The sequence below is a fragment of the Hyperolius riggenbachi genome, chromosome 3 (genome assembly GCF_040937935.1).
Source record: "Hyperolius riggenbachi isolate aHypRig1 chromosome 3, aHypRig1.pri, whole genome shotgun sequence".
NCBI lineage: Eukaryota > Metazoa > Chordata > Amphibia > Anura > Hyperoliidae > Hyperolius > Hyperolius riggenbachi.
Window position 1 is genome coordinate 503652680 of NC_090648.1, and position 26426 is coordinate 503679105.

The 26426-nt window shown below is 45.6% G+C and overlaps 1 long non-coding RNA gene across 2 annotated transcripts; it reads right to left on the reverse strand.

Moving 5' to 3' along the window:
• Window positions 1-301: 301 nt before the first annotated feature.
• Window positions 302-26426, reverse strand: LOC137561766 (uncharacterized). 2 transcript variants are annotated; one of them, XR_011030104.1, is made up of 5 exons: window positions 26356-26426; window positions 20522-20585; window positions 13426-13547; window positions 2617-2667; window positions 302-450 (listed from the first exon to the last, which is right to left on the reverse strand). It is a non-coding gene; the product is annotated as an uncharacterized lncRNA (long non-coding RNA). The 2 variants fall into 2 exon arrangements; XR_011030105.1 differs by lacking the exon at window positions 26356-26426 and adding an exon at window positions 22404-22426.

Genomic DNA, 26426 nt, shown 5'->3' on the forward strand with positions numbered 1-26426 from the left:
GAAGTAGTATGATGGTACAAGTGGGCGCGGTGGGGGCGTTCCTAAGGAGGATAACTGGCATTTTCTCCCCGCCCATTTTGGACATTCTAGTCAGTCAAAGATTTTGCCTGACTAGAGCGGGGGACACGGGGCACTGGACTGAAAGGATGGTGCTGTGACATATGTCACAGCACCATTCATAAAATGGCACGTGTATTAAACAAACCCCCTCTCAGTTCTTAAAAGCTGTCTGCAGAGTCTATACTGATGAATATTATCCAACAATTAAACACCCTTGGCTCACAGCAAACTGATATGGACATTGATTTTGAGTTTCTGTTTTATTATTATAGATCCTCAGAACATACAAATCACAATATATAAACACCAGTACAAATCAAACAAGAGTTACATTGCATCAAGAACACCGCTGGAGATGAGATGCTACTTTTTGTCTTTCTTCTTTCCTCCCTGAGAAATTTACAAAAAAAATAAATAAATTAGAAATACAACAAAACAACACCCACGTTTCCTAATGTAACTATAATCACAAAAAATCAAAAACTAACTTCAGCTCTGACTATAATATATAAAACGAAAACGAATAAACACTCTAGATTCCTTTTATAATTACACTATGGACAAAACTTTCATTCAACCCAACATTAACCACTTAAGCCTAACTGTACAAAAATTTGTCCAGTTAGGCTGCGCGCACTCCCGCGGGCCGCGCACGTTCCCGCAGGGGGCTCCCGTGCGCGCTCCCGCCGCCGGCCGTCAGCCCAGCGATCAATGAAAGGGATTATAGATCCCTTTCACTGATCGAAGCCACCCCCCCCCCCCCCCCCCCCCGGAGAAAAACCGACGCTGCGGTTTTTTTGAGCTCAAAAAGTTCCTGGTCTTCATTCTTCTTTTTGACTCTTTGACTGTGGCCATGTTGTGGCCAAATAGTAAAACTACACCCACAACCACTTTCTATTAAATGAATACATTTTTTAACATTTAAAATTAGCTGTTTACCTCCTACATTAAAAAATACCCAAATAAAATTTTTAATAAAAAAAACAAACAAAAAAAAATAACAATAATAATAATAATAAAATATAAATAGTTACCTAAGGGTCTGAACTTTTTAAATATGCATGTCATAAATATAATTTATTGAATTATGGCCTTTTAAATAGTGATGGACGCAAATTGAAAAAATGCACCTTTATTTCTAAATAAAATATCGGCGCCATACATTGCGATAGGGACATAATTTAAATGGTGTAATAAGCGGGACAAATGGGCAAATAAAGTACATGGGTCTAAATTATGGTAACATGTATTCATTTCAAACTATAATGGCCAAAATTGATTTAGAATAAATTAATTCTCAGCAAAACGTATCACCCAAAGAAAGCCTAATTGGTGGCGAAAAAAACAAGATATAGACCAATTCATTGTGATGAGTAGTGATAAAGTTATTGGCAAATGAATGGGAGGTGAAAGTTGCTCAGATGCAAAAAAAATCTCAACCCTGTGGGCTTAAGTGGTTAAAGTGAACCTGAAGTGCTTTTAAAATTAAAAAAAAGAGACTTACCTAAGGAGGGGGAAGGCTCTGGGTCCTATAGAGCCTTTCCTCTCCTCTGCCGATCCCCGGCTCCATAGTGTGCATGCGCAAGAAAGCATGGAGCCACCTGTCTAAATCTTCCAAAGCCTCCGGTGGTGGGAGATTTGAACTGGGGAGATAGCGCTGGAACGAGGGGACCGTGAGAGAAATGAGGCTCAATTGGACCCAGAGCCCTCCCTCTCTTAAAGTGGATCTGAGATAAACTTTTACTCATTGCATAATTGTGTTCTTTTCATATAATTTATAGGGCATTCCTCAAGCCAAATACTTTTTTTGTTTTGTTTTAATACTCGAATTCCCTATAAACTAAACAAGCCTCGCCCACAGCTTTTCAGAGAGCCTTGGCACTCAGTCCCAGGTAGCAAGGGCTTATGGGAGCTCAGTCTGGGCAGGAGGAGGTTACTAGCCAGAGATTTCAGAGGCAGAGGGGAGGAGGGAGGAGGAGAGGATACTGAATTTACACACAGGCAAGCTGATAGCATCTCCAGCCCTCAGCCTGTGACAATGTGACAAACAGAACATTGCTGCCCTCATTGTATCACAGGAATAAATAATCATAAACCGTTTAAGCTGTTTGCAGCTAGATATGCTATCTAAACTTTAGATAAGATATATAGACAAGTTACTTATTATAGTTCGTTTTTCATCTCGGATCTGCTTTAAGGCACCTGTTTTTTTTTTTTTGTTATTTTAAAAACACTTCGCACTACGGAGCCGCCCGTCTTCAGGAAGACTTCTGAAGCTTTCCGTGGTGGAAGAGAGGAGTATTCAACCCATCGCCGGTCAGAGACTGCTAGCGGGGTAGACAGCGCTGGAACAAGGGAACAAGGAGAGGAACAGGAAGGCCCTACAGGACCCAGAACCTTCCATCTCCATAGCTAAGTGTCTGTGTTTTTATTCTAAAAACACTTCAAGCTCGCTTTAACAGAGCAATGAAGGCTACCAGGGTGAGCTGACTGACTGGAACAGTGGGAGTAAAAAGCAATTGCTCAGTCGTTACAGGATAACCATTAGGATCTTACCTCAGAATCGCTGCCGGAGCTGGAACTGCTTTTGTCTCCTTTATGTCCATCCTGGGAACAAAAATATACAAAAATATACAAAAAGTCAGCTAACACATCATCTTTACATAATGCAAAATGCCCCAAAGGAATGGATGTGGGAGAAACAGGATAAACTCTATGTGAACGCATGAACCACCACAGGTTCACTATTAACAGCAGAAAAAAAACAACAAGAACATATATGCTGATTTCCCAGTGCCCACACATTTCTGCTTACGTGGACACAGTTTACGTGATCTTCTTGTCATTGTATTAATGGGTGGCTTCAAATCGCATAAAGAAAGACTAGCAAAAGAAACAAAATGTATACTTGGTTCATAATTGTAGACAAAGGTTTAAACAAGAATTCTAACTTCTTGGGCTGTTACAAAGAGTTTTTAATGCTACAATTCCTTCTATTTCACGTGCTAGAAGATGGGTTTTGAATGCTACAATTCTTTTTAGCTTATAACAAATATTATTTGTAATCTGCCTAGTCACGGTGGAACTCTGGATTTACAATGTCTTCCCATCACACGGAGTCTGTGGTTTGTGATCTTTTAGCACACAAGTGGTCCTATCTGTTTGTCATAAATTAGCTAGCATCTCTGTGAAAGCCTCCTGAAGTTGTAATTTACCACTTGCCGACCGCACACTCATACCGTGTGGCGGCAAAGTGGTAGCTGGAGGACCAGCGACGCAACTGTGCGTCGCCAGGTGCCTCCCTAATTAATCAGGAAAGGCCGCTGGCGCGAGCGGCCGTTTCCTGTTAGATCACGGAGCGGGTCTCCGTGAATAGCCTGCGAGCCGCTGATTGTGGCTCGCAGACTAAATGTAAACGTAGGAGACATCGGTCTCCTTTGTTTACAATGTACGGCGCTGCTGCGCAGCAGCAGATCGGCGATCCCCGGCCAATCAGCGGCCGGGGATCGCCGCCATGTGACAGGGGACAGCCTGTCACTGGCTGTACAGGGCGGATAGCGTCCTGTGCAGCCCCGATCACCGGGGATGAGCAGGTAGGAGAGGGAGGGGGGAATTTCGCTGCGGAGGGGGGCTTTGAGGTGCCCCCCCCCCGCAACATGCCTGCCCACCGGAGCGATCAGACCCCCCCCCCTGCACATCATCCCCATAGGGGGGAAAAAAGAGGGGCGATCTGATCGCTCTGCATGAAACATGATCTGTGCTGGGGGCTGCAGAGCCCACCCAGCACAGATCACAAAAAATAATGCTGGTCCTTAAGGGGGGGTAAAGGGTGGGTCCTCAAGTGATTAAAGTATCAAATGACATTTATTTATGTCTGCAAAAGAATGTTTCTCCTTCGAATGTGCAGTGTATATAAGCTGTGTTTTTTTAACATCTTGTTAATATACAGGAACTAAGTCTAAAGAAGACTTATTAGTCGAGAGCTTACTTTTTATTTACCTCTAAGTTAGCCAATAAATGGTATTATCCAGATTTAAAACTCCCTGCTTTTACATAATGAAGAAAGTCTTCTACTGCTAGCACACTGCCCTCTGCTGGTAGACTAGGTGAAATAATCCGTTTACAGGCAATCCCTAGTTAAACACAACTTGAGATACAACATTTTAGCATTCACACTAGAAATCGTTAAACGCAATCGCAAACGCTGAGCAATTTTCTGGAGTTTTCCAGGGTTTTTTCCTAGAGATTTTCCAGCGATTTTTCACTGTACAGAAATCGTTTTTTCAGCGATTAGCGTTTTTTTGATTTCAATAAGTTGTGTCTGTCTTCCATAAACAGGAAATGACATCTGCACAGGAAAAAGAGGTGTTTTCTGGGTAAACTGCAAGATTTGATGGGTAAAATTGCTGGAGAAACACTGTTGATTGTGAGCAGGCCAGCGCTTCCAGAGTGATTTACAAGCGCTCAGATACTTAACACTGAAACGCTAATCACTCAGAAAATGCTCAGGCAATGCGTTTCCATTTCACAAAATTGCAAATCACTTAGATGAGAACAGTGGTGCTCGGATACCATTTTTCATTATCTGGAACTAATTCGGATCCGGATACCCAGATATCCGATCCGGGTTGGATATCTGGATTCAAAATTTTCCAATCCGAATCGGATATCCGACCCTAGTATCCGGGATATCCGGCCGGATTCGGATATCTGGATAGAAAAGTGTCCTTTAACCGGTTCAGCGCCGCGGTCCGAAAATCTCATGCATCCGAGCAACGTTCACCTCCCATTCATTCGCCTATAACTTTATTGCTACTTATCACAATGAATTGATCTATAGCTCGTTTTTTCCGCCACCAATTAGGCTTTCTGTGGGTGATACATTTTGCTAAGAGCCACTTTACTGTAAATGCATTTTAACAGGAAGAATAAGAAAAAAACGGAAGAAATTCATTATTTCTCAGTTTTTGGCCATTATAGTTTGAAATTAATATACGCTACCGTAATTAAAACGCATGTATTTTATTTGCCCATCTGTCCCGCTTATTATACCATTTAAACGATGTCCCTATCACAATTTATGGTGCCGATATTTCATTTAGAAATAAAGGTGCATTTTTTCAATTTGCGTCCATCACTATTTATAAGCTTATAATTTTAAATAATATAATAACATATTCTCTTGACATGCATATTTAAAAAGTTCAGACCCTTGGGTAACTATTTATGTTGTTGTTTTTTTTTTTTTAATTGTTGTTTTTTTTTTTTTTAAATAAAAAAAGTGTATGTGGGTAATTTTTGGTGTGGGAGGGAAACTGCTAATTTTAAATGTAAAATAATGTTTTTTTTTTATCAAAAATGTATGTGGGTGCAGTTTACTATTTGGCCACAAGATGGCCACAGTGAAAAAAGTCCTAGATGCGAACCAGCTCGCATCTAGGAACTAAAATGCTGAGAAGTTGTTTCCTGGGGGCAGAAATACCGCGCTCTCTGGAGAGAAAGCGTCGGTATTTCTGCGGGGAAGTTAGATCGGTGAATGGGAATTATATTCCCATTCACTGATCGGGGGGCTAGCGGCGGGCAGCGGGAGCGCGCGCGGGGGCGCGCCCGATCGCGCGCACGAGCCGGCGGCAGCACCAGTGCCTATCTGGACGAGGAAGCTCGTCCAGATAGGCCGAACTGGTTAAATTGCTTTAAAAAGGGTTTTGGGGGTCAATGAGGCATGTATCATCATTATTTTGCAAAGGGAAACACTAATTGATGATGTGGGGTCTTAAAATCCCCCCCCCAAAAAAAAATGGCTGTCAATTAACATCAGGCCTAGGTTCCAGACAGCAAAGTGCCATGTGCAAAGTGCAAAGCGCAAAGTGCCACATGCAAACACGTGCAAAGTGCCACGTGCAAAGTGCCACGTGCAAAGTGCTACATGCAAACATGTGCAAAGTGCAAAGTGCCATGTGCAAACACATGCAAAGTGCAAAGTGCCATGTTCAAAGTGCCAAGTGCAAAGTGCCATGTGCAAACACGTGCAAAGTGCCATGTGCAAAGTGCCAAGTGCAAAGTGCCACGTGCAAAGTGCCACATGCAAACACGTGCAAAGTGCCACGTGCAAAGTGCCACGTGCAAAGTGCTACATGCAAACATGTGCAAAGTGCAAAGTGCCATGTGCAAACACATGCAAAGTGCAAAGTGCCATGTTCAAAGTGCCACGTGCAAAGTGCCACGTGCAAACAAGTGCAAAGTGCCACATGCAAAGTGCTAACAAGTGCAAAGTGCCACGTGCAAACACGTGCAAAGTGCCACGTGCAAAGTGGCATGTGGCACTTTGCACGTGTTTGCACTTTGCACGTGTTACTTTGCACGTGTTTGCACTTTGCACGTTGCAATTTGCACGTGTTTGCACGTGGCACTTTGCACTTGTTTGCACTTTGCACGTGGCACTTTGCTCGTGTTTTCACGTGGCACATTGCACGGGTTTGCTTTTTGCACGTGGCACTTTGCACGTGTTTGCACTTTGGACGTGGCTGCACTTTGCATGTGGCTGCACTTTGCACGTGGCAGGCAGCAGCTGGCCTGGTGTGTGCACAGCACACACACAGACACATGGCAGCTGCAGTAGCACTGCAGCACACACTCTAAATGTCACACTATGACATCAATCAAGCTAATGAACGATTTAACTATAGTGTAGTGATAGTGAAGGGGTTAATCACTGAACAGCTTATCACTGTGTACAGCCCTTGGCCCAGCAGCAGTGCAGCACACACTCTAAAGGCTCATACACACATCAGACCATAGTGTTTTGAAAATGAAAGATCACAGACCAATTTTACCCCCTTCCATGTAGTATGAGAGCCATACCTTCACAGTCTATTCTATGGAGCTGAACTCCCCATCAGACAGAAATCTTTGCAAGATGCTGCACACACAGATTGCATTCATAGTCTATGAGATCTGCAGATCCTTACACACCTTGTTTAACAGACATTCATCTGCAGATCAGATCCACCAAGATGGATTTTTAGATCTGCAGATGATTGTCTGATCTGCAGATGAATGTCAGTTAAACAAGGTGTGTATGAGGATCTGCAGATCTCATAGACTGAATGCATTTTGCAGGAACGGATCTTTGGCAGGAACAGATCTTTTGCAGATACTGATCTTTTGTGTCTGTACAGATCCGTGTGTGCAGAATCTTGCAAAGATTTGTCTGATGGGGAGTTCAGCTCCATAGAAAAGACTGTGTAGGTATGGCTCTCATACTACATGAAGGGTGGTAAGATTGGTCTGTGATCTTTAATTTTCAAAAGACTATGGTCTGATGTGTGTATGTGGCCTTAGGCTGGGAGCCCTCTGATTGGCTCAATGAGGTCAGGTGGGGCTGGCCAGGGTTCCCCTCTGTGGTAGGTTGCTAGGGCTTCTGATGGGAGCCCTCTGATTGGCTCCAGGACGTCATCTCCTTAGTTACAGTATTTCGGATCCGGATACCCGCAGATATCCGCGGATATTCGAATTATGAGCCCAACTATCCGCAGATAGCTATCCGGATTTGGGCCTAGCTATCTGGAACCTGGATCCGGTCGGATAGGCCTAAGAAGTTCGGATATCCGGGTTACCGGGATATCCGGAATCCTGATGAGCAGCACTGGATGAGAACACTTCCATACACTTTTCATTGTACAAGCATTTTTCAAAATGTTAGCGATTTTCAGCGATGCTGAAATCGCTTGTAAAGCGCACAAGTGTGAAAGGGCCCTCAGAGATACAAACAAAGATGTCTTCATGTACAAAATGTACAATATTGTATTTTATTACATATTTTGTTGTTAAATTTTACAGTTTGTATAAAAATTGTTATAGGTAGTTTAACATTTTTTAAAAGCACAATTAATACAAACAAAAATATAGTTTATACTATATATCCAAATCCAGAATTTTCCAAAAATTAAATAATTTATCCACGTTTCACCATGTATAACCCAGGTCTCAACTTACAAACAATCTCCCAGAAAAGAACCTGTTTGTAAGTAGGGGACAGCCTGTATTAAAGTTTAACTTAAAGAGAAAGCATAACCAAGAATTGAACTTAATCTCAATCAGGGATGGTCGTAGTCAGCCAACTTCGCTACGCTGGTATTTTTACGCAAATACGCTTCGCAATCTACGGCAATGTAATCATAAACTTCACTACGTTTGCATTTCGTAGACTACGTGTTAAATTACGCATGCTTCGCGTAGTGCGAAGCGTAGTTGATGCGACCGCTTATGCCCTTATGCGGAAAATTTTCCGCAATAATCTTCAACCTATTTGCAAGTATAAAGTAATATAAGTGTACATTCCACCTTCCAATGCGGAATTGTATGCGTCTAAAAGGGCAATAATATTTCTGCGCAAGCGCAATGACCCATATAGATGCAGTTACCGCACGTGTAGTTGACTTCGCAATACATACGTCAACTACGCATAGCGGGCGAAGCTTCGCATAGCGGGACTACGACTACGCGGAAATGCGTACGTGTAGTTCTTAAACTTCGTCTATGAACTACGATGCGTAGTTGCGTACTACGACGCGTAGATTCGCGCTGGCGTAGTTTACGAGCAACCCTGGTCTCAATCAGTAGATGCCCCCTTTCCCATGAGAAATCGTTTCCTTTTCACAAACGGATTATCAGGGGGCTCTGTATGGCTGATTTTGTGGTAAAACCCCTCCCACAAATGATGTCAGCGCCTCACAGCACTGAGGTACTGACATCACACTGTGGGAGCCTTGTTGTATTGTGGGAAATAACAGCTGTTTACAACTGCCAAAAAAGCAAGCAGCAGCTACTACCACTGACATCACCTTCCAGCAGTAAAAATGTCACCATGTGATACATGTCATAATGTAAATCAGGTTCAGGAAATACTTTACAATGAGCAAACACTGACTAAATCATTTATACATAATGATTGTAAGAATTAAGCACTTTTTTTATTACATTATTTTCACTGGAGTTCCTCTTTAACCATTTAAGCCTTCTGGACAGTGACTGAGTGTCCTGCTGATCGAATTTGGTATGTCCACAATTAAGCAACGACCTTATTATCTTGGGTGTGCCCCTCAACACACTCATTTAGCCGGTCATGCTTCATTGTGATACGCAAACCCCTTCACCGCGGCAAGGTAATGATCACGAAGGGGAATAGGCACATGTACATGCCTTTTGTTTTGTTGATGCAGCCGCAGTGCAGCCAGAAAATTAGGCAGGCATGTACACGCACCAGAAAAATTATTATAGCAGCTGCTGCTAGCAGCGGCCTTAAAAATTCAGGAATCCGCCTGGAGTCCTGGACCCTGTTGGTGGTGGCGGAGAAGGCAGTCAAGCGGCCTGCAGGCAGAGATGCTGTGTGGGGAGCGACTTAGTCTTGGGACAGGCAGCCAGTCACACAGCGTGCAGGCAGAGATGCTGTGTGTGGGGACTGACTTAGTCTTCGGGTGGACAGTAGCCCTCTGGGATCCATGCCTCATTCATTTTGATAAAGGTGAGGTACTGAACACTTTTGTGACTTAGGCGACTTGTCTTCTCAGTGACAATGGCTCCAGCTGCGCTGAAGGTCCTTTCTGACAGAACGCTTGAGGCAGGGCAAGACAGAAGTTGGATGGCAAATTGGGATAGCTCTGACCACAGGTCAAGCCTGCGCACCCGTAGTAGTCCAGGGGTTCATCGCTGCTCACAGTGTCTACATCCACACTTAAAGGAGAACTGTAGTGAGATGTATATAGAGGCTGCCATATTGATTTCCTTTTAAGCAATACCAGTTGCCTGGCTATCCTGCTGATCATCTGCCTCAAATTCTTTTAGCCCTAGACCCTGAACAAGCATGCAGCAGATCAGGTGTTCCTGACATTGTCAGATCTGACAAGATTAGCTGCATACTGGTTTCTGGTGTGATTCTGCAGGCAGATAGCTCAGCAGGACTGCCAGGTAACTAGTATTGCTTAAAAGGAAATCAATATGGCATCCTCCATATACCTCTCACTACAGTTCTCCTTTAAGGCCAGGTAGTCGGCTACCTGCCGGTCGAGGCGTTGGTGGAGGGTTGGACTAAAGAATGTCTGTATGTCTGACATCACCATGAGATCACTAGAGCGTACTGTCCTTGCCTGCGTGGACATGGGAGAAGGAGGAAGATTACTGGCAGTGGCACTTTAATTCCGTTGTGCTATGACATCAACCTTAATCACACTGTAAAGCATACTTGCCAAATGGTGTTTCAAGTGCTGCATCCTTTCAGCCTTGTGGGTATTTGGTAACATCTCTGCCACTTTGTGCTTATACCAAGGGTCTAGTAGTGTTGCCACCCAGTACAGGTCATTCTCATTCCCCTTGAGTATTTTTATACGGGGGTCCCTCAACAGGCTGGACAGCATGAAAGACGCCATCTGCACAAAGTCAGATGCCGCCGTACTAGCCATCTCGTCTTGCTCTTCCTCAGTGATGTCAGGTAAGTTCTCCTCCTCCCCCCAGCCACGAACAATACCACGGGAAAGGTGAGCAGCACAAGCCCCCTGCGACGCCTACTGTGGTTGTTCTTCCACCTCCTCCTTAAAAAAAAACACCTTCCTCATCTGACTCCTCTTCCCCAGACGACTCCTCCTCCTCCTCCCCCCTCCTCTGTGATGCCGCAGGTGTTGATGATGCTGCAGTTGATGTTTCAAAAAATTCTTCCCCCTCCTGTTCCTGGTCATGCTCCTCTACAGCTTGATTCGCCACTCTATGCACGGCACGCTCCAGGAAGAAAGCATATGGGATCAAGTCACTGATGGTGCCTTCACTGCGACTCACCAGGTTTGTCACCTCCTCAAACGGACGCATGAGCCTGCAGGCATTACGCATGAGTGTCCAGTACTTCGGCCATAACATCCCCAGCTCCCCAGAGCATGACCTTTCACTGTAGTTGTACAGATACTGTTTGACGGCTTTTTCCTGTTGTAGCAGGCGGTCAAACATGAGGAGTGTTAAATTCCGTTGAGGGCAGGCTATGACAAATCAAGGGCCTCACCGGCAAGTTGTTTCTCCGCTGAATATTGGCCAAGCGTGCCATGGCCGTGTAGGACCGCCTGAAATGCCCACACACCTTCCTGGACTGCTTCAGGACCTCCTGTAAGCCTGGGTACTTAGACACAAATCTTTGGATTATAAGATTGAGCACATGTGCCATGCAGGGTACATGTGTCAACTTTCCCAAACTCAAAGCCGAAATGAGATTGCTGCCATTGTCACACACCACGTTGCCAATCTCCAGTTGGTGGCCACTGATCCACCTGTTTGTTCAGAGCAGCCAGGAGAGCTGCTCCAGTATGACTCTCGGCTTTGAGGAAAGACATTTCCAAGATGGCAAGACACCGTTGTACATGGCATGCAGCATTGGCCCTGGGGAGCTGGGAGTGTGTAGTTGGAGAGGATGTAACAGGAGGAGTAGGAGGAGAAGGAGAGGAGGTGGCAGCAGGCCTGCCTGCAAGCCGTGGAGGACTGGAGGTGTCACAACTAGGTCTGCTGCACAGCCACATAATCCCTGCTTGCCAGCGGTCACCACGTTGACCCAATGTGCCATATAAGTAATGTACCTGCCCTGACTGTGCTTGGCAGACCAGGCATCCGTGGTCAGATGGACCCTTGACCCAACACTGTGTGCCAGAGATGACACCACTTGCCTTTCTACATCACGGTACAGTTTGGGCATCACCTTTTGAGAAAAATATTTGCGGCCTGGTATCTTCCACTGCGGTGTCCCCAAATTTTTGGAAGGCCTCAGAGTTCACCAGCCGGTATGGTAACAGCTGGCGAGATAACATTTCCGCCAAGCCAGCTGTCAGACGCCAGGCAAGGGGGTGACTGGCAGACATTGGCTTCTTCCGCTCAAAGATTTCCTTCATGGACACCTGGCTGCTGCTGTGGGCAGAGGAGAAGGAACCGCTCAAGGTGAGAGGCAGAGTGGAGGAGGGTGGCTGTGAAGGTGCAAGGGAGAAAGTGGCTGAAGAAAATGCTGCACCTAAAGGAGGAAGAGGAGGCGGTGTGTGGCTTTGCGTTTGTTTGCTGCTTTTCCTCAGGTGGTCTTCCCATTGCCGTTTGTGCTTTTTCACCATGTTCCTATGCGGGTCTTGGTCTTTCCACGACTCAATCTTTGATTGCAGATAGTTCATTTAAAACAGCGTGCGGTCACACATATGCAGTGAAAGCTATACAGTGACTGCTATATAAAACAGCGTGCGGTCACACAGGTGCAGTGAAAGGTATGCAGTGACTGGTATTAAAAATGTTCATCTGTCACATACACAGGTACAGTGAACAGGTATGCAGTGACTGCTATATAAAACTGCGTGCTGTTACACAGGTGCAGTGAAAGGTATGCATAGACTGGTATTAAAAATGTGCATCTGTCACATACACAGGTACAGTGAACAGGTATGCAGTGACTGCTATATAAAACTGCGTGCTGTTACACAGGTGCAGTGAAAGGTATGCATGGACTGGTATTACAAATGTGCAGCTGCCACACACACAGGTACAGTGAACAGGTATGCAGTGACTCGTATATAAAACTGTGTGCTGTTACACAGGTTCAGTGAAAGGTATGCATGGATTGGTATTACAAATGTGCAGCTGTCACACACACAGGTACAGTGAACAGGTATGCAGTGAATGGTATATAAAACAGCGTGCGGTCACACAGGTGCAGTGAAAGGTATGCATGGACTGGTATTATAAATGTGCAGCTGTCACACACACAGGTACAGTGAACAGGTATGCAGTGACTGGTATATAAAACTGTGTGCTGTTACACAGGTGCAGTGAAAGGTATGCACACGGCACGGACTGGTATTACAAATGTGCAGCTGCCACACACACAGGTGCAATGAAAAGGTAGGCACTGAATGTGCTGGACCAGGCACAGTATATCAATTAGCAAGGGCCAGCTGCGACAGACAGGGCTGTATATGCAGTGTCAGTGGGCCACACACACAAAAAAACACATCACAAGAACATTAGCTCTCAAAAGAGCTGTTTTGGGTGCTTTTTAGCAATAAGTATCAGCAAGGAGCAAGCTAACAAGCCTAACAAGAGCCTAACTAAGCTTTCCCTATGTCTCTGCAGCAACCTCTCCCTTCTCTTACTACTACAGCAGCAGACAGAGTGAGATCATGTCCGACGCTGCTGCCTTATATAAGGAGGGGGGGGGGGGGGGCTCCAGGAGGAAGTGCAGCCTGATTGGCTGCCATGTGTCTGCTGACTGTGATGTAGAGGGTCAAAGTTTAGCCCAATGATGTAGTATAGGGGGTGGGTCCAACGAGAGAAAAATAGTTGGTGGTCTGATATTCTCACCTTGTCACCTTTCTTTTTCTTATCTTTCTTATCCTTTTTATCCTTCTTGTCACATTTATCCTTTTCCTTGTGCTTGTCCTCCTTATGGTCTTTATCCTTATGGTCATCATCCTTGCCGAAAACTACATTATCAATGACAAGATGCATTTTATACAACAAAATATTGATGTGGAGATTTTTTAGCACAGCAGTTAGCAAAGCCTATTAAAAAATATAAATTGGTGACAGCAGCACGACCCTATGTGTTATATCTTTATCAGGGCCAAATGATCGATTAGGCATTTCAGGCACATGCCTAGAGGCCTACCTCCTTCCTTTCCATTTCTCACTGCTGCCTGCCTGTTCTCTCCCCTGCCTCTTATCTCCCAAGTTGTTACCAAAACAGTTAATTTATTTCAGGTTCAGTTTTGGAGGGTGTGGCCTCTTATGAGGGGTGGAGTGTAAGGTGTCTCCTAGGCCTATAGGACTGTTCAGATGTATATGCGACCTTGGTTTTCATGGTAAGCCACATGCAAACAGCCAAACAATCATTCACAAACAATTTGGCCAACATTCTGCTTGTAGTAAGTGACTGTTGATTCTAAGCTGCATGTACTATCCAACTGAGATTGGGGGGGAGGGGCAGGAGGAGGAAAGGCAGGAGGCTCCCTGCAGCGCCTCTTCAGACATCAGACTAGCAGCTTAACTGATCATGAACCACTGCTTCAGATGTCAAAGTTTGATGCCTGTACCATACTTTAGAAGAGAGTAACCAAGCAGCTCAGGGTGACCCAAACTACTAGGAAATGACCCCTCACCAGGGGCGTAACTAGAACTCACTGGGCCCCCTTGCAAAACTTTGGATGGGGTCCCCTCCCCCCCCCCCCCCCCCCCCCCCCTCACCTCACTTTCTGCACAGGTAAACTGAGAACCAATGTTATTCCATTGCAGTGGCGTAGCTAGGGTATTTGACACCCGGTGCGGATAATTTACTGACACCCCCCAAACAAACAAACCCAAAACCGGTGGGTGTGGCCATGACATCACATAGGTGGAGCTAACTGTAATGTAACTATGTAATAGTAAGGCAGTGGGGTGGGCTAATATAGGTAGCCAGATAGGTAGGTAGGTGCCCCCAATACAGGTTAAATAAGTAGGTGCCCCAGCATAGGTTAGATAGGTAGGTGCCCCCAGTATAGATTACATAGGTAGCTGCCCCCCAGTATAGGTTTGATAGGTAGGTTTCTCCAGTATAGGTTAGATAAGTAGCTGCCCCCTGTATAGGTTAGATAGGTAGCTGCCCCCCCAGTATAGGTTAGATAGGTAGCTGCCCCCCAGTATAGGTTAGACAGGTAGCTGCCCCCCAGTATAGGTCAGATATGTAGCTGCCCCCCAGTATAGGTCAGATAAGTAGCTGCCTCCCAGTATAGGTCAGATAGGTACATGCCCCCCAGTATAGGTTAGATAAGTAGGTGCCCCCAGTATAGGTTAGATTAGGTAGCTGCCCCCCAGTATAGGTTAGATTAGGTAGCTGCCCCCCAGTATAGGTTAGATAGGTAGCTGCCCCCTCGTATAGGTTAGATATGTAGCTGTTCCCCAGTATAGGTTAGATAGGTAGCTGCCCCCCAGTAAAGGTTAGACAGGTAGCTGCCCCCCAGTATATGTCAGATATGTAGCTGCCCCCCAGTATAGATTAGATAGGTACCTGCCCCCAGTATAGGTTAGATAGGTAGCTGCCCACCGTATAGGTTAGATAGGTAGCTGCCCCCCAGTATAGGTTAGATAGGTAGCTGCCCCTCAGTATAGGTTAGATAGGTAGGTACCCCCCAGTATAGGTTAGATAGGTAGCTGCCCCCCAGTATAGGTTAGATAGGTAGCTGCCCCCCAGTATAGGTCAGATAGGTAGCTTCCCCCCCAGTATAGGTTAGATAGGTAGCTGCCCCCCAGTATAGGTTAGATAGGTAGCTGCCCCCCAGTATAGGTTAGATAGGTAGCTGCCCCCCAGTATAGGTTAGATAGGTAGCTGCCCCCCCAGTATAGATTAGATAGGTAGCTTCCCCCCCAGTATAGGTTAGATAGGTAGCTGCTCCCCAGTATAGGTTAGATAGGTAGCTGCCCCCCAGTATAGGTTAGATAGGTAGCTGCCCCCCAGTATAGGTTAGATAGGTAGCTGCCCCCCCAGTATAGATTAGATAGGTAGCTTCCCCCCCAGTATAGGTTAGATAGGTAGCTGCCCCCCAGTATAGGTTAGATAGGTAGCTTCCCCCCCAGTATAGGTTAGATAGGTAGCTGCCCCCCAGTATAGGTTAGATAGGTAGCTGCCCCCCAGTATAGGTTAGATAGGTAGCTGCCCCCCCAGTATAGATTAGATAGATAGGTGCCCCCCATAATGGTCAGCCGCGGGGAGGGCAGCACGACCTCTCCCTCCCTTCCACTGCCCCTGCCGCCCTCCGTGCTCCCCCCTCCGAATACAAAGTTAGCGCAGCCAGGGAAGCGCTGTGTATAGCCAGGGAAGTGCTGTGAATGGTCACTCACCTCCCTGGTTCCAATCGCCGACGGTCTCCTCCCGCTCTGCATAGACGCAGATACACACGCGGAAGCAGCGTGTGTATCTGCGTCTATGCAGAGCGGGAGGAGACCGGTGTTCCAACTAGCTAGCATACATTGACAGAATAGCATACATTTAAAGTGATATACCCCTTGTTAGTAGAATCAGTGTCCCCTTGCCCGCTCGCTTCGCTCGCTGGGCTGCGGGCTCGGTCCTCGCTTCGCTCGGACAACTTTTTATTCTAACTCTATGTCCACTTGGATAGTGGAGATTGCATATCAGCACACAGGCAGCTAACTGGGGTTGAAAAGGTTAATGCTGCTGATGGGTATTATGGGGTTAATGTATGCCCTGCATGACTTTGCACATGCTCAGTAGCATTTGTATGCTATTCTGTCGGGTATGCTAAAATGTTGGAACACCGGCGGCGATTGGAACCAGGGAGGTGAGTGACCATTCACAGCACTTCCCTGGCTATACACAGCACTTCCCTGGCTGCGCTAACTTTGTATTCGGAGGGGGGAGCACGGAGGGCGGCAGGGGCAGTGGAAGGGAGGGAGAGGTCGGGCTGCCCTCCCCGCGGGTGACTCCCCCCTCCATTGTAGCACCCCCCTCCCTCAGGCTCAGGGCGGCTGGAGTCACCCCACCTGGTGCAGGTCGCACTCCCCGCACCTGCCTCACGATGCTAGTGTTCCATTGGCTAGTGCACACTTGACTGTGTTTTCCCCATGCAGATAAAAACAGACAGCAGTGAAGCACTGCAGGCCTTTTCTCTATCAATTACATTAGCTTCTGTGATAAAACGTGCATGTTTTCACACCTACAGACACACATGGTGTGCAGACACCGCATACAGAAAACCGAAAAACAGATGAGTGTGCGTCCAGCCTCGGCTTATTACACTCACTCTGTCCTTCTCTGATGGAGCAGAACTGGCTCTGCAGACTCTTCCAGCATCACTACAGTACACAGCACTTGGGGAGGGGTGGAGAGGATGGTGTACACAAGAGCCTGCTGCACACTGAATAGGGACTGTCTACAAATCTTTGTCTGCAAAACTTTGTATGATTCCTTATCAGTGGCTGAGCAGATGCAGCCATTAGAACAATTGTGCAGAGAGCAGAACATTTTTCTCTCCGTGCCCTTAGTTGCCAGTCTCTCAGGACAGGGAAAATAAACTTTTCTCACCTTGGGGCCCCCTGCCCTGCTGCTTCTGGGCCCCCCTGCAGCTGCATCTCTTGTAGGGTCTATTGTTACGCCCCTACCCCCCACCAGGGCACAAATTGCTCTCCGAGCAGTGCCATGAAACCCCCTTGCCATCACAGTTGCTTTCTCGCTAGTAGACCACTCAACAATACTCCCAGAGACAGAGACCTCGGCAGTTCCCTCAATGTATGGAGGGTGACACTGGATACATGACAAAAACACCCCCCTTCCCCCGAGGCATTACCAGGGTTGGTGTCACCCAGTGTGGAAACTCATGGTGTCACCCCTCTCTTACCCCAGGAAATTCACCAGGCTAAACAAAAATAACACTTTTTTTAGTAAGAAAACTCCTATATTTACTTAGTCTTACGCCACTCGCCCTAAGGGCCCTTTTCCACCAGCGCGTTTGCGCTGGCTGAATCGCAAAAACGCAAACCGCTAGCGATTTTACAATCGCTACGGTTTGCTTTTTAACATAGGAATCGCGGTAGGTCATTTCCACTACCGCGATTCGTTTTTTACTTGATCGCGATCGCGCCGCGGAGCGACTTTTGCCGCGATTTTGCTATGTAGTGCATAGCATAGCAAAATCGCGGCCGCGAACGTCGGGGAATCGCCGCTAATTGCGATTCAGCAATCGCTAGCGTTCAGCGTGAACGCTAGCGATTGCTAGTGGAAAAGGGCCCTTAGGGCTGGTTCAGACGGGCGTTTTTGTGGCGTTTAACGCAGCGTTTCAGACGCAGCGTTTTTTGGGATCTACTGCCATCCCATGCAAGTGAATGGGAGCGTTTACAGCTGGCTTTTGCAGGCTTTCATGAAAGCCTGGCAGTAGATCCCAGCGTTGCGTCTAGTCTCAAAAGCAACATGCTGCTTTCAGAGGCGGTAAACGCGAGGAAACAATAGCAGAGACCAGAACTGCTAGCCTTGAACGCTTTTCAAAAGCTTTCAAAAGCTAGCTTTTAAACGCTGGCGTTTAAACGCTGGCGTTTGACCGCAATGCCAAGCAAAAGCTCAGTAGACGCCCGTGTGAACCAGCCCTTAGCCTGGAGCTTGGTGTCACCCCCTCTGCAGGAGACACTTGGTTTGGTCCACACTTACCGCACCCCTCTAGTGTTGCTACTGTAACCCCTCATCCATTATCCAGCAAGGGCTACACATGGTTGTAGTGATGAGCACAGATTTCACATAGACGTCATTTCACATCGAAATTTGCAATTATTATGTGAAATCGTAATGCGAAATTTTGGGAAAAATCTTAATTATTTTATTCTGTAATTGTATTCATTTGTAATTTTGCATAATTTTCATGTAATTTTGTGCCAACTTAGCCGATGATTAGCAAAGTCACTATACATTCTATTGCCACCAAAATTGCTACATATGTTAAAGAAAACCTGTAACAAAAAAAACCTCCCCTGGGGGTACTCACCTCGGGAGGGGGAAGCCTCCGGATCCTATTGAGGCTTCCCCCGTCCTCCTGTGTCCCACGGCGGTCTCGCTGTGCCCCTCCAAACAGCGGGTTGGAAATATTTACCTTCCCGGCTCCAGCGCAGGCGCAGTATCTGCTCTCCGCTCGGAGATAGGCGGAAATAGCCGATCGCTGTCGGACCGCTCTACTGCTCAGGTGCAAGTCTCCTGCTCCAGTGTAGTAGAGCGGACCCGACAGATCGGCTATTTCCGCCTATCTCCGTGCTGAGAGCCGCAACTGCGCCCCCGCTGGAGCCAGGACAGGTAAATATATCAGCGCTTGTCAGGCTTGTCGAGGGAGGATTGCGGGAGACTTCGGGGGAGCCAGCGCTGGACTGCCTGCAGCTACAGGGGAGGGGGAAGCCTCATTGTAACCCTGAGGCTGCCCCCTCCTGAAGTGAGTACCCCCAGGGGATGTTTTTTTTGTTACAGGTTCTCTTTAAGGAGAATATTATAATTTTCAAGAAAACCTTGTCGTTTTTAAGAAAATCGATTTTAAAAATGCAAGGGAAAAAATGTTTTTTTAAACTGTCATTTTTCTGAATTTCAAAAACCATTTTCCCTTTGCATTTTTTTAAAATCAATTTTCTCAAAAACTACAAGGGCCCGTTTGCAATTAACTTTTTCTCCTTTTTTTTTCCTCCTGAGTGATATTTTCACACCCTGCCAATAAAATGCCCTTTAAACCACCAACAATCAAGAAAATACACAAAACTATTTTTCAAGCACTCTTCCAGCTACTTTTTGTGCTGAAAAGTTATTTTAAAAAGAAGCAGAGAATGTATCTCCTAGAAGAAAAGTAAGGAGAAAAAGTTAATTGCATATGGACCTTTTTGAATTTTTTTTTTTTACATGTACTCACTATTCTCTGTAATTTATGTAGCTATTTTGGTAGCATATATGGGGCCTTTGCTATTCACCGCTAAAGTCGGCACAAAATTATGTGAAAATTATGCTAAATTACAAATGATTACACAAAATCAATTTACAGATCGTTATTACGTATGGGTGTAATTGCAAAAATGTACGTGAAATTGTGTGTAATCGTAACTAGCTGATTGCAATCATCGCTATATGGTCGTCTTTGACCCCTACAGTTGATAGTTCCAGTCCTTTCTGAGTCCATCCCAGGGCCGGGCTGAGGCAGAGGCGAGAGAGGCTCCAGCCTCAGGGCGCAGTGTAGGAGGGGGCGCAGGGCGGGGCCGAGGCAGACGCCAGAGAGGCTCCAGCCTCAGGGTGCAGTGTAGGAAGGGGCGCAGGGCGGGGCCAAGGCAGAGGCCAGAGAGGCTCCAGCCTCAGGGTGCAGTGTAGGAGGGGGCGCAGGGCCGGGCTGAGGCAGAGGTGAGAGGCTCCAGCCTCAGGGCGCAGTGTAGGAGGGGTCGCAGGGCCGGGCAGAGGCGAGAGAGGCTCCAGCCTCAGGGTGCAGTGTAGGAGGGGGCGCAGGGCGGGGCCGAGGCAGAGGTGAGAGAGGCTCCAGCCTCGGGGCGCAGCATAGGAGGGGGTGCAGGGCAAGGCCAAGGCAGCGGCCAGAGAGGCTCCAGCCTCAGGGCGCAGTGTAGGAGGGGGTGCAGGGTGGGGCCGAGGCAGAGGCCAGAGAGGCTCCAGCCTCAGGGCGCAGTGTAGGAGGGGGCGCACAACTCACTCAGCTATCATTCCCCTATTGTGTTTGAAGCAGAGAGAAATAAGAAAAGGGGATACATGGCAGTGACTGCAAGCCAGATAACTAGAGATTAAGGTGGGTGGGTGCTGGAGGACCTTGTCCCGGCTCTGGTCCAACCTTTCCTATTCCTACCAGAACCCGCAGCTGAGAGTGAAAAGTGTCATCATTTTTTGCAGAAAAAGATCCCCCCAGTATAACCAAATACATTGCAATAAATATATGAAATCAGCACTTACATTTCTTTACACCTGACATGCTGCCGAGAGATCACAGCGTCCGTCTGAGGAAGATATTTTATGTCTGGATTGGAATAGAAAGAGATTGTTTAAAGTGATGTTCTGTTCTCACACAAACAAAAAAATAAAAAATTGCTATAAAAAAGTATGTTTTAGCAATATGACGTCATTAAATATTATTGATTTGCATTCAGCTTTCAATTTTCAGGCAACTGCAACAATGTTGTAGCCTGGAATCTGTATTGTTATTCAGCCTACTTATTTCCTCCTCCTGCATGAGTAACTAGCTGTGCAGCGAAGGAGGTTGTTTTCCACTCTTGCACAAATCACTGGCAGCAACAAGGATACTCTCAAACTGACAGCCAGTGGTGTAACTAAAGCTACGTACACACATACGACAACGATCGTTCGTTTTGAATGACAAACGAACTTTTAATTGACGAAAGAACGACCTAAGTAAAGTTAGCTTTTAAAGGTGTGTAACGATCTGATCGTTAGAACAAACGTTACATCGCGTAAAGCAACTATTGCGCTTGCGCATAAAAATGAAAAGTTCCATGGAGGAATAGCGAAATGCGCATGTCAAGCCTAGTACGAACGACCGTTTCCACTGATGTACTACCTTTGCAAACGATCGTCGTTGGAAAAAATCCGCCAAGCTAGATCGTTCGTTTTGAACGATCTAGCTCGTCCGTCGTTAGACTTAATGGTCGTTGCCTGCTTTTTTTAAAACGATCGTCGTTTGAAATGATTGGGGAACGTGTACGCACCTTAAGGAGCCAGTGCAAATTTTATATTGGTTCCCCCCACCCCCAGCATTCTATAAGTAACTTGACTTGCCTAAAAATTGTGGTAAAATCATGGCAAAATCACTGCGAACACGATTTTTCTAAAAATCACGATTGCAGCAATTTTGCTGTGATTTTTAAGCAAGTAAATGGGAGCGTTTTTAAAAAATGCAGACGCAGTGCTGACCAAAAAGCGCTCTGCAGCGTGTCTCAGGCCTTAGGGCCCGTTTCCACTATAGCGAATCCACATGCGTTGTCCGCATGCGGATTCGCACAGCCAATACAAGTGGATGGGCCTGTTTCCACTTGTCAGTTTTGCTGTGCGTTTTTCTGTGCAGGATTTTTCTGCACGGCAGAGCCTTCAGAATTCGCTTGCGTGTGGAATGCAGGCAAATCGCACGCAATGTATTTAATAGGGAAATCGCATACGGTTTCCCCATGCATTTTTTGCCGTGAATTCGCATGCGATTTTGCATAGGTACCCATGTTAATTCACACAGGCAGTGACTTGGTTAAAATCGCATTACCCTGACCTATGCGAAATCACATGCGCAATCGCGGCAAAAAACGCATGCGGAATCGCACCCGCATGCGATTTCGCCTGCGGTGATTCGCCGGTGATTCCGCAACGCACTAGTGGAAACGAGCCCTTATTTGACATTTATGAGGTATTTTCCCTCACTAGCCGGTCATTTCAGTTTTCCATGCAGTAACAGCCTTTAGCGAATTGACATTTCGTGAAATGTTCGATAAAATCAGCTGTTTTCTGCTTTATTGCTTGCGCTGGTAATGCTTTGTGAATTGAAGCCTATATAGGTTACTGTGAATTCTAAGGGCTCTGAAATCTATATATATAAAATCTGATGTATGTATGTATGTATGTATGTATGTGTGTGTGTGTGTATGTGCCGCGATCACGCGAAAACGGCTTGACCGATTTGAACGAAACTTGGTATGCAGATCGCTTACTACCTGGGATGATATGTTCTGGGGGTCTCGGGTCCCCCCTGCACATGTGGGCAGAGCTACAAACAGCAAATCATATTTCACCCATTCAAGTCAATGGAAAAAATGTAAAAGGCTGCCATTCTCACAGTAATCAAGCCAGAGTCCCCACACTTGGCACAGTTGGTCACTTGGTGACCGAGGTTACAAATCCAGGAAAAGTGGGCGGAGCATAAAACAGCCAATCAAATTTCAGCCATTCATTTTAAATGGGAAAATGTAAACTGCAGTCATTCTTAGACTGTTAATCACAGGGGTCTCAAACTTGCCACAGTTGGGCACTGGGTGAATGCAATTAAGATTCAAGAAAATGGGTGGAGCCTACAACAGCCAATCAAAATTCACCTATTGATTTTCAAGGGGAATATTTAAACTGCTGCTATTCTTACACTTTTAATGGTAGAGACTTCAAACTTGCTACAGTGAGTCTTTGGGTGACTGGGGTTCAAATTCACTAAAGGGGCGGGGCCACAAACAGCCAATCAGATTTCCTTGGTGGATAGACTGCTTCCATTCACACATTTTTGATGCCAGGAACCTGAAAGCTCACAAACTTGGTCATTGAGTGACTGTGTGTCAAGGTTACAAAAAGTGGGCGGAAACAAAACAACTTTTACTGGGAAAATGTAAACTGCAGCCATTCTTGCACTGTTAATGGTAGGGTTCTCAAACGTTGCACAGTTAGTCACTGGGTGACTGAGATTATGATTTTGGAAGGTGGGTGGAGCCTACAACAGCCAATAAAAATTCACCTTTTGATTTTCAAAGGGAATATTTCATCTGCTACCATTCTCTTATACTGTTAAAAGCAGATGCCTCAAACCTGGTACAGTTGGTCACTGGGTGACTAGGGTCCAAATTCAGAAAGGGGGCGGAGCCACAAACAGACAGATTTGTTTATTTTTCAATGGGAATATACAAAGTATTGATAACAAGGATCCCAAAGCTGATAAACTTGATAATTGAGTGACTGTATGTCAAGGTTAGAAAAAGTGGGCGGTGCCAACAACTAAATTTTAAACATGGCAGGGTTCCCAAACTTTACACAATTGGCCACTGGGTGACTGGGATGAATATTCAGAAATGTGGGTGGAGCCTACAACAGCCAATCAAAATGTACCTATTGATTTTCAAGGGGAACATTCACATTGCTACCATTCTCACACTGGTACTGGCAGAGGCCTCAAACCTGATACAGTCAGTAATTGGGTGACTGGGGTCCAAATTCACTAAAGGGGTAGAGCCACAAACAGCCAATCAGATTTGTAAGATTGATTTCAGCCATTCTGTTATTGGCAGGGTTCTCAAACGTGACACAGTTGGCCACTGGGTGACTGGGACTAATATTCAAAAAAGTGGGTGGAGCCTACAGCAGCCAATAAAAATTCACCTTTTGATTTTGAAGGGGAATATTTACATTGCTGCCATTCATGCACTCTTAATGTCAGAGGCCTAAAATCTGCTACAGTCAGTCACTGGGAGACTGGGGTTTAAATTCTGAAGGGAGCGGGCCAAAAACAGCCAATCAGATTTGTTTAATTTCAGTGGTAAAATGCAACTTATTGATGCCAAGGACCTCAAAGTTCATAAACTTGGTCATTAAGTGACTGTATGTCAAGATTAGAAATAGTGGGCGGAGCCAAAAACAACTAACTTCTTACATGGGAAAATATAAACTGCAGCTTTTCTTACACTGTTAATTGCAGAGTTCTCAAACTTCACACAGTTGGTCACTGGATGACTAGGATTAATATTTGGAAAAGTAGGTGGAGCCTACAAGAGCCAATCAAAATTCACCTATTGATTTTCAAGGGGAATATTGAAACTGCAGCCATTCTCACACTCTTAATAGCAGAGGCCTCAAACCTGCTACAGTCGGTCGTTAAGTGTCTGGGGTTCAAATTCAGTAAAGGGGCGGAGCCAAAAACAGCCAGATTTCTTTGCTGGATAAACTGCTTCCATTAGCACAATTTTGATACCAGGAACCCAAAAGCTCACAAACTTGGTCATTGAGTGACTGTGTGTCCAGGTTACAAAAAGTGGGTGGAGTTAAAAACAGATTTTTCTGGGAAATTGTAAACTGCAGCCCTTCTTCACTGTTAATGGCAGGGTTCTCAAACTTAGCATAGCTGGTTACTGGGTGATTGGGATTAATATTCAGAAAAGTGGGTGGAGCCTAAAAATGCCAATCAAAAATCACATGTCACTTTTCAAGGAGAATATTAAAATTGCTGTCATTCTTGCACTAATGGCACAAGCCTCACACCTGGTACTGTTGGTCATTGGGTCACCGGGGTTCAAATTCAGAAAAGGGGACAGAGCCACAAACAGTGAATCAGATTTGTTTCATTTCATGGGAAAATACAAATTATTGATGCCAAGGACCCCAAAGCTCACAAACTTGGGCATTAAGTATTGACTTTGTGTCCAGGTTACAAAAAGTGGGTGGAGCCAAAAACAAATTTTACTGGGAAAGTGTAAACTGCAGCCCTTCTTACACTGTTTATGGCAGGGTTCCCAAACTTTGCCCAGATGGTCACTGAGTGACTGAGATTAATATTCAGGGAAGTGGGTAGAGCCTATAATAGCAAAATTCACCTGTTGATTTTCAAGTGGAATATTTAAATTGCTGCCATTTTTACACTGTTAATAGCAGATGCCTCAAACCTGCTACAGTTGGTCTTTAGGTGACTGGGGTTCAAATGCTGGAGAGGGGCAGAGCCACAAACAACCTATCTGATTTGTTTAATTTTTATGGGAATATACAAATTATTGATGCCAAGGACACCAAAGCTCACAAACTTGGTCATTGAGTGTTTGTGTGTTAGGGTTAGAAAGTGGGCGGAGCCAACACCAGTCAAATACATACCCGAGCAATGCAGGGTCATCAGTGGGAGGAGACAAATACAAATTTCACTGGGAAAATGTAAACTGCAGCCATTCTTACACTCTTAATGGCAGGATTTTTAAACTTTACACAGTTGGTCACTGGGTGACTGGGATGAATATTCAGAAAAGTGGGTGGAGCCTACAAAAGTGAATCAAACTTCACCTATTGCTTTTCAAGGGGAATATTTAATTGCTACCATTCTTGAACTGTTAATGGCACAGGCCTCAAACCTGGTACAGTTGGTTATTGGGTGATTGGGGTTCAAATTCAGAAAAGGGGGTGGAGCCACAAACAGCCAATCAGATTTTTTTCATTTCAATGCAAATTATTGATACCAAAGACCGCAAAGCTCACAAACTTGGTAATTGAGTATGTGTGTGTTAGGGTTAGAAAAAGTGGGTGGAGCCAACACCAGCCAAATACATACCCGGGCAACGCCGGGCAATCAGCTAGTGTATGAAATAAAAACTTTTTTAGGCTTAGTTCAGAATGCAAAACGCAACCCCTAAGCGCTTAACAACTGCGATTTTGATTTTCAGCGTGATTTTTAAAGCTATGTGTGTTATTGCACATTCCTTTAAAGAACAACAGAAGTGAGAGGTATATGGAGGCTGCCATATTTATTTCCTTTTGAGCAATACTGGTTACCTGGCTAACCTCCTGATCCTCTGCCTCTAATACTTCTATTCACAGACCCTGAACAAGCATGCAGCAGATCAGGGGTTTCTAACATAATTGTCAGATCTGGCAAGATTAGCTGCATGCTTGTTTCTGGTGTGATTCAGACACTACTGCTGCAGCCAAATAGACCGGCATGACAACCTGGCAACTGGTATCGTATAAAAGGAAATAAATATGGCAGCCTCCATATTTTTCTCACTTCAGTTCTCCTTTAAGTATAATCGCTCTGAAAAAAAAATGGTACATGCAGTAGAATTTTTTGATTTTCCAAAAAATGGAAACATTGCTGTGAGAACCCCCTCGTAGTGTGACACTGCAGTCGCGTTTTGCCGATCACCGGCCATCAACAAGTGTAGTGCAATCGCCCCCAGCTTAAACCAGCCCTGACTAGCAGACCTTTGCCTCGCCTGTCTCCACAGTGCAGCCCTCATAAGTAAAGTACAACAAATCAACAGAGATGATGCTGTTACCTGTCAGAAGATCTTCTGGCGTCTTTGCAGCTACAGCACAGGCAATATCAGTGGTACAGAATAATGGATGG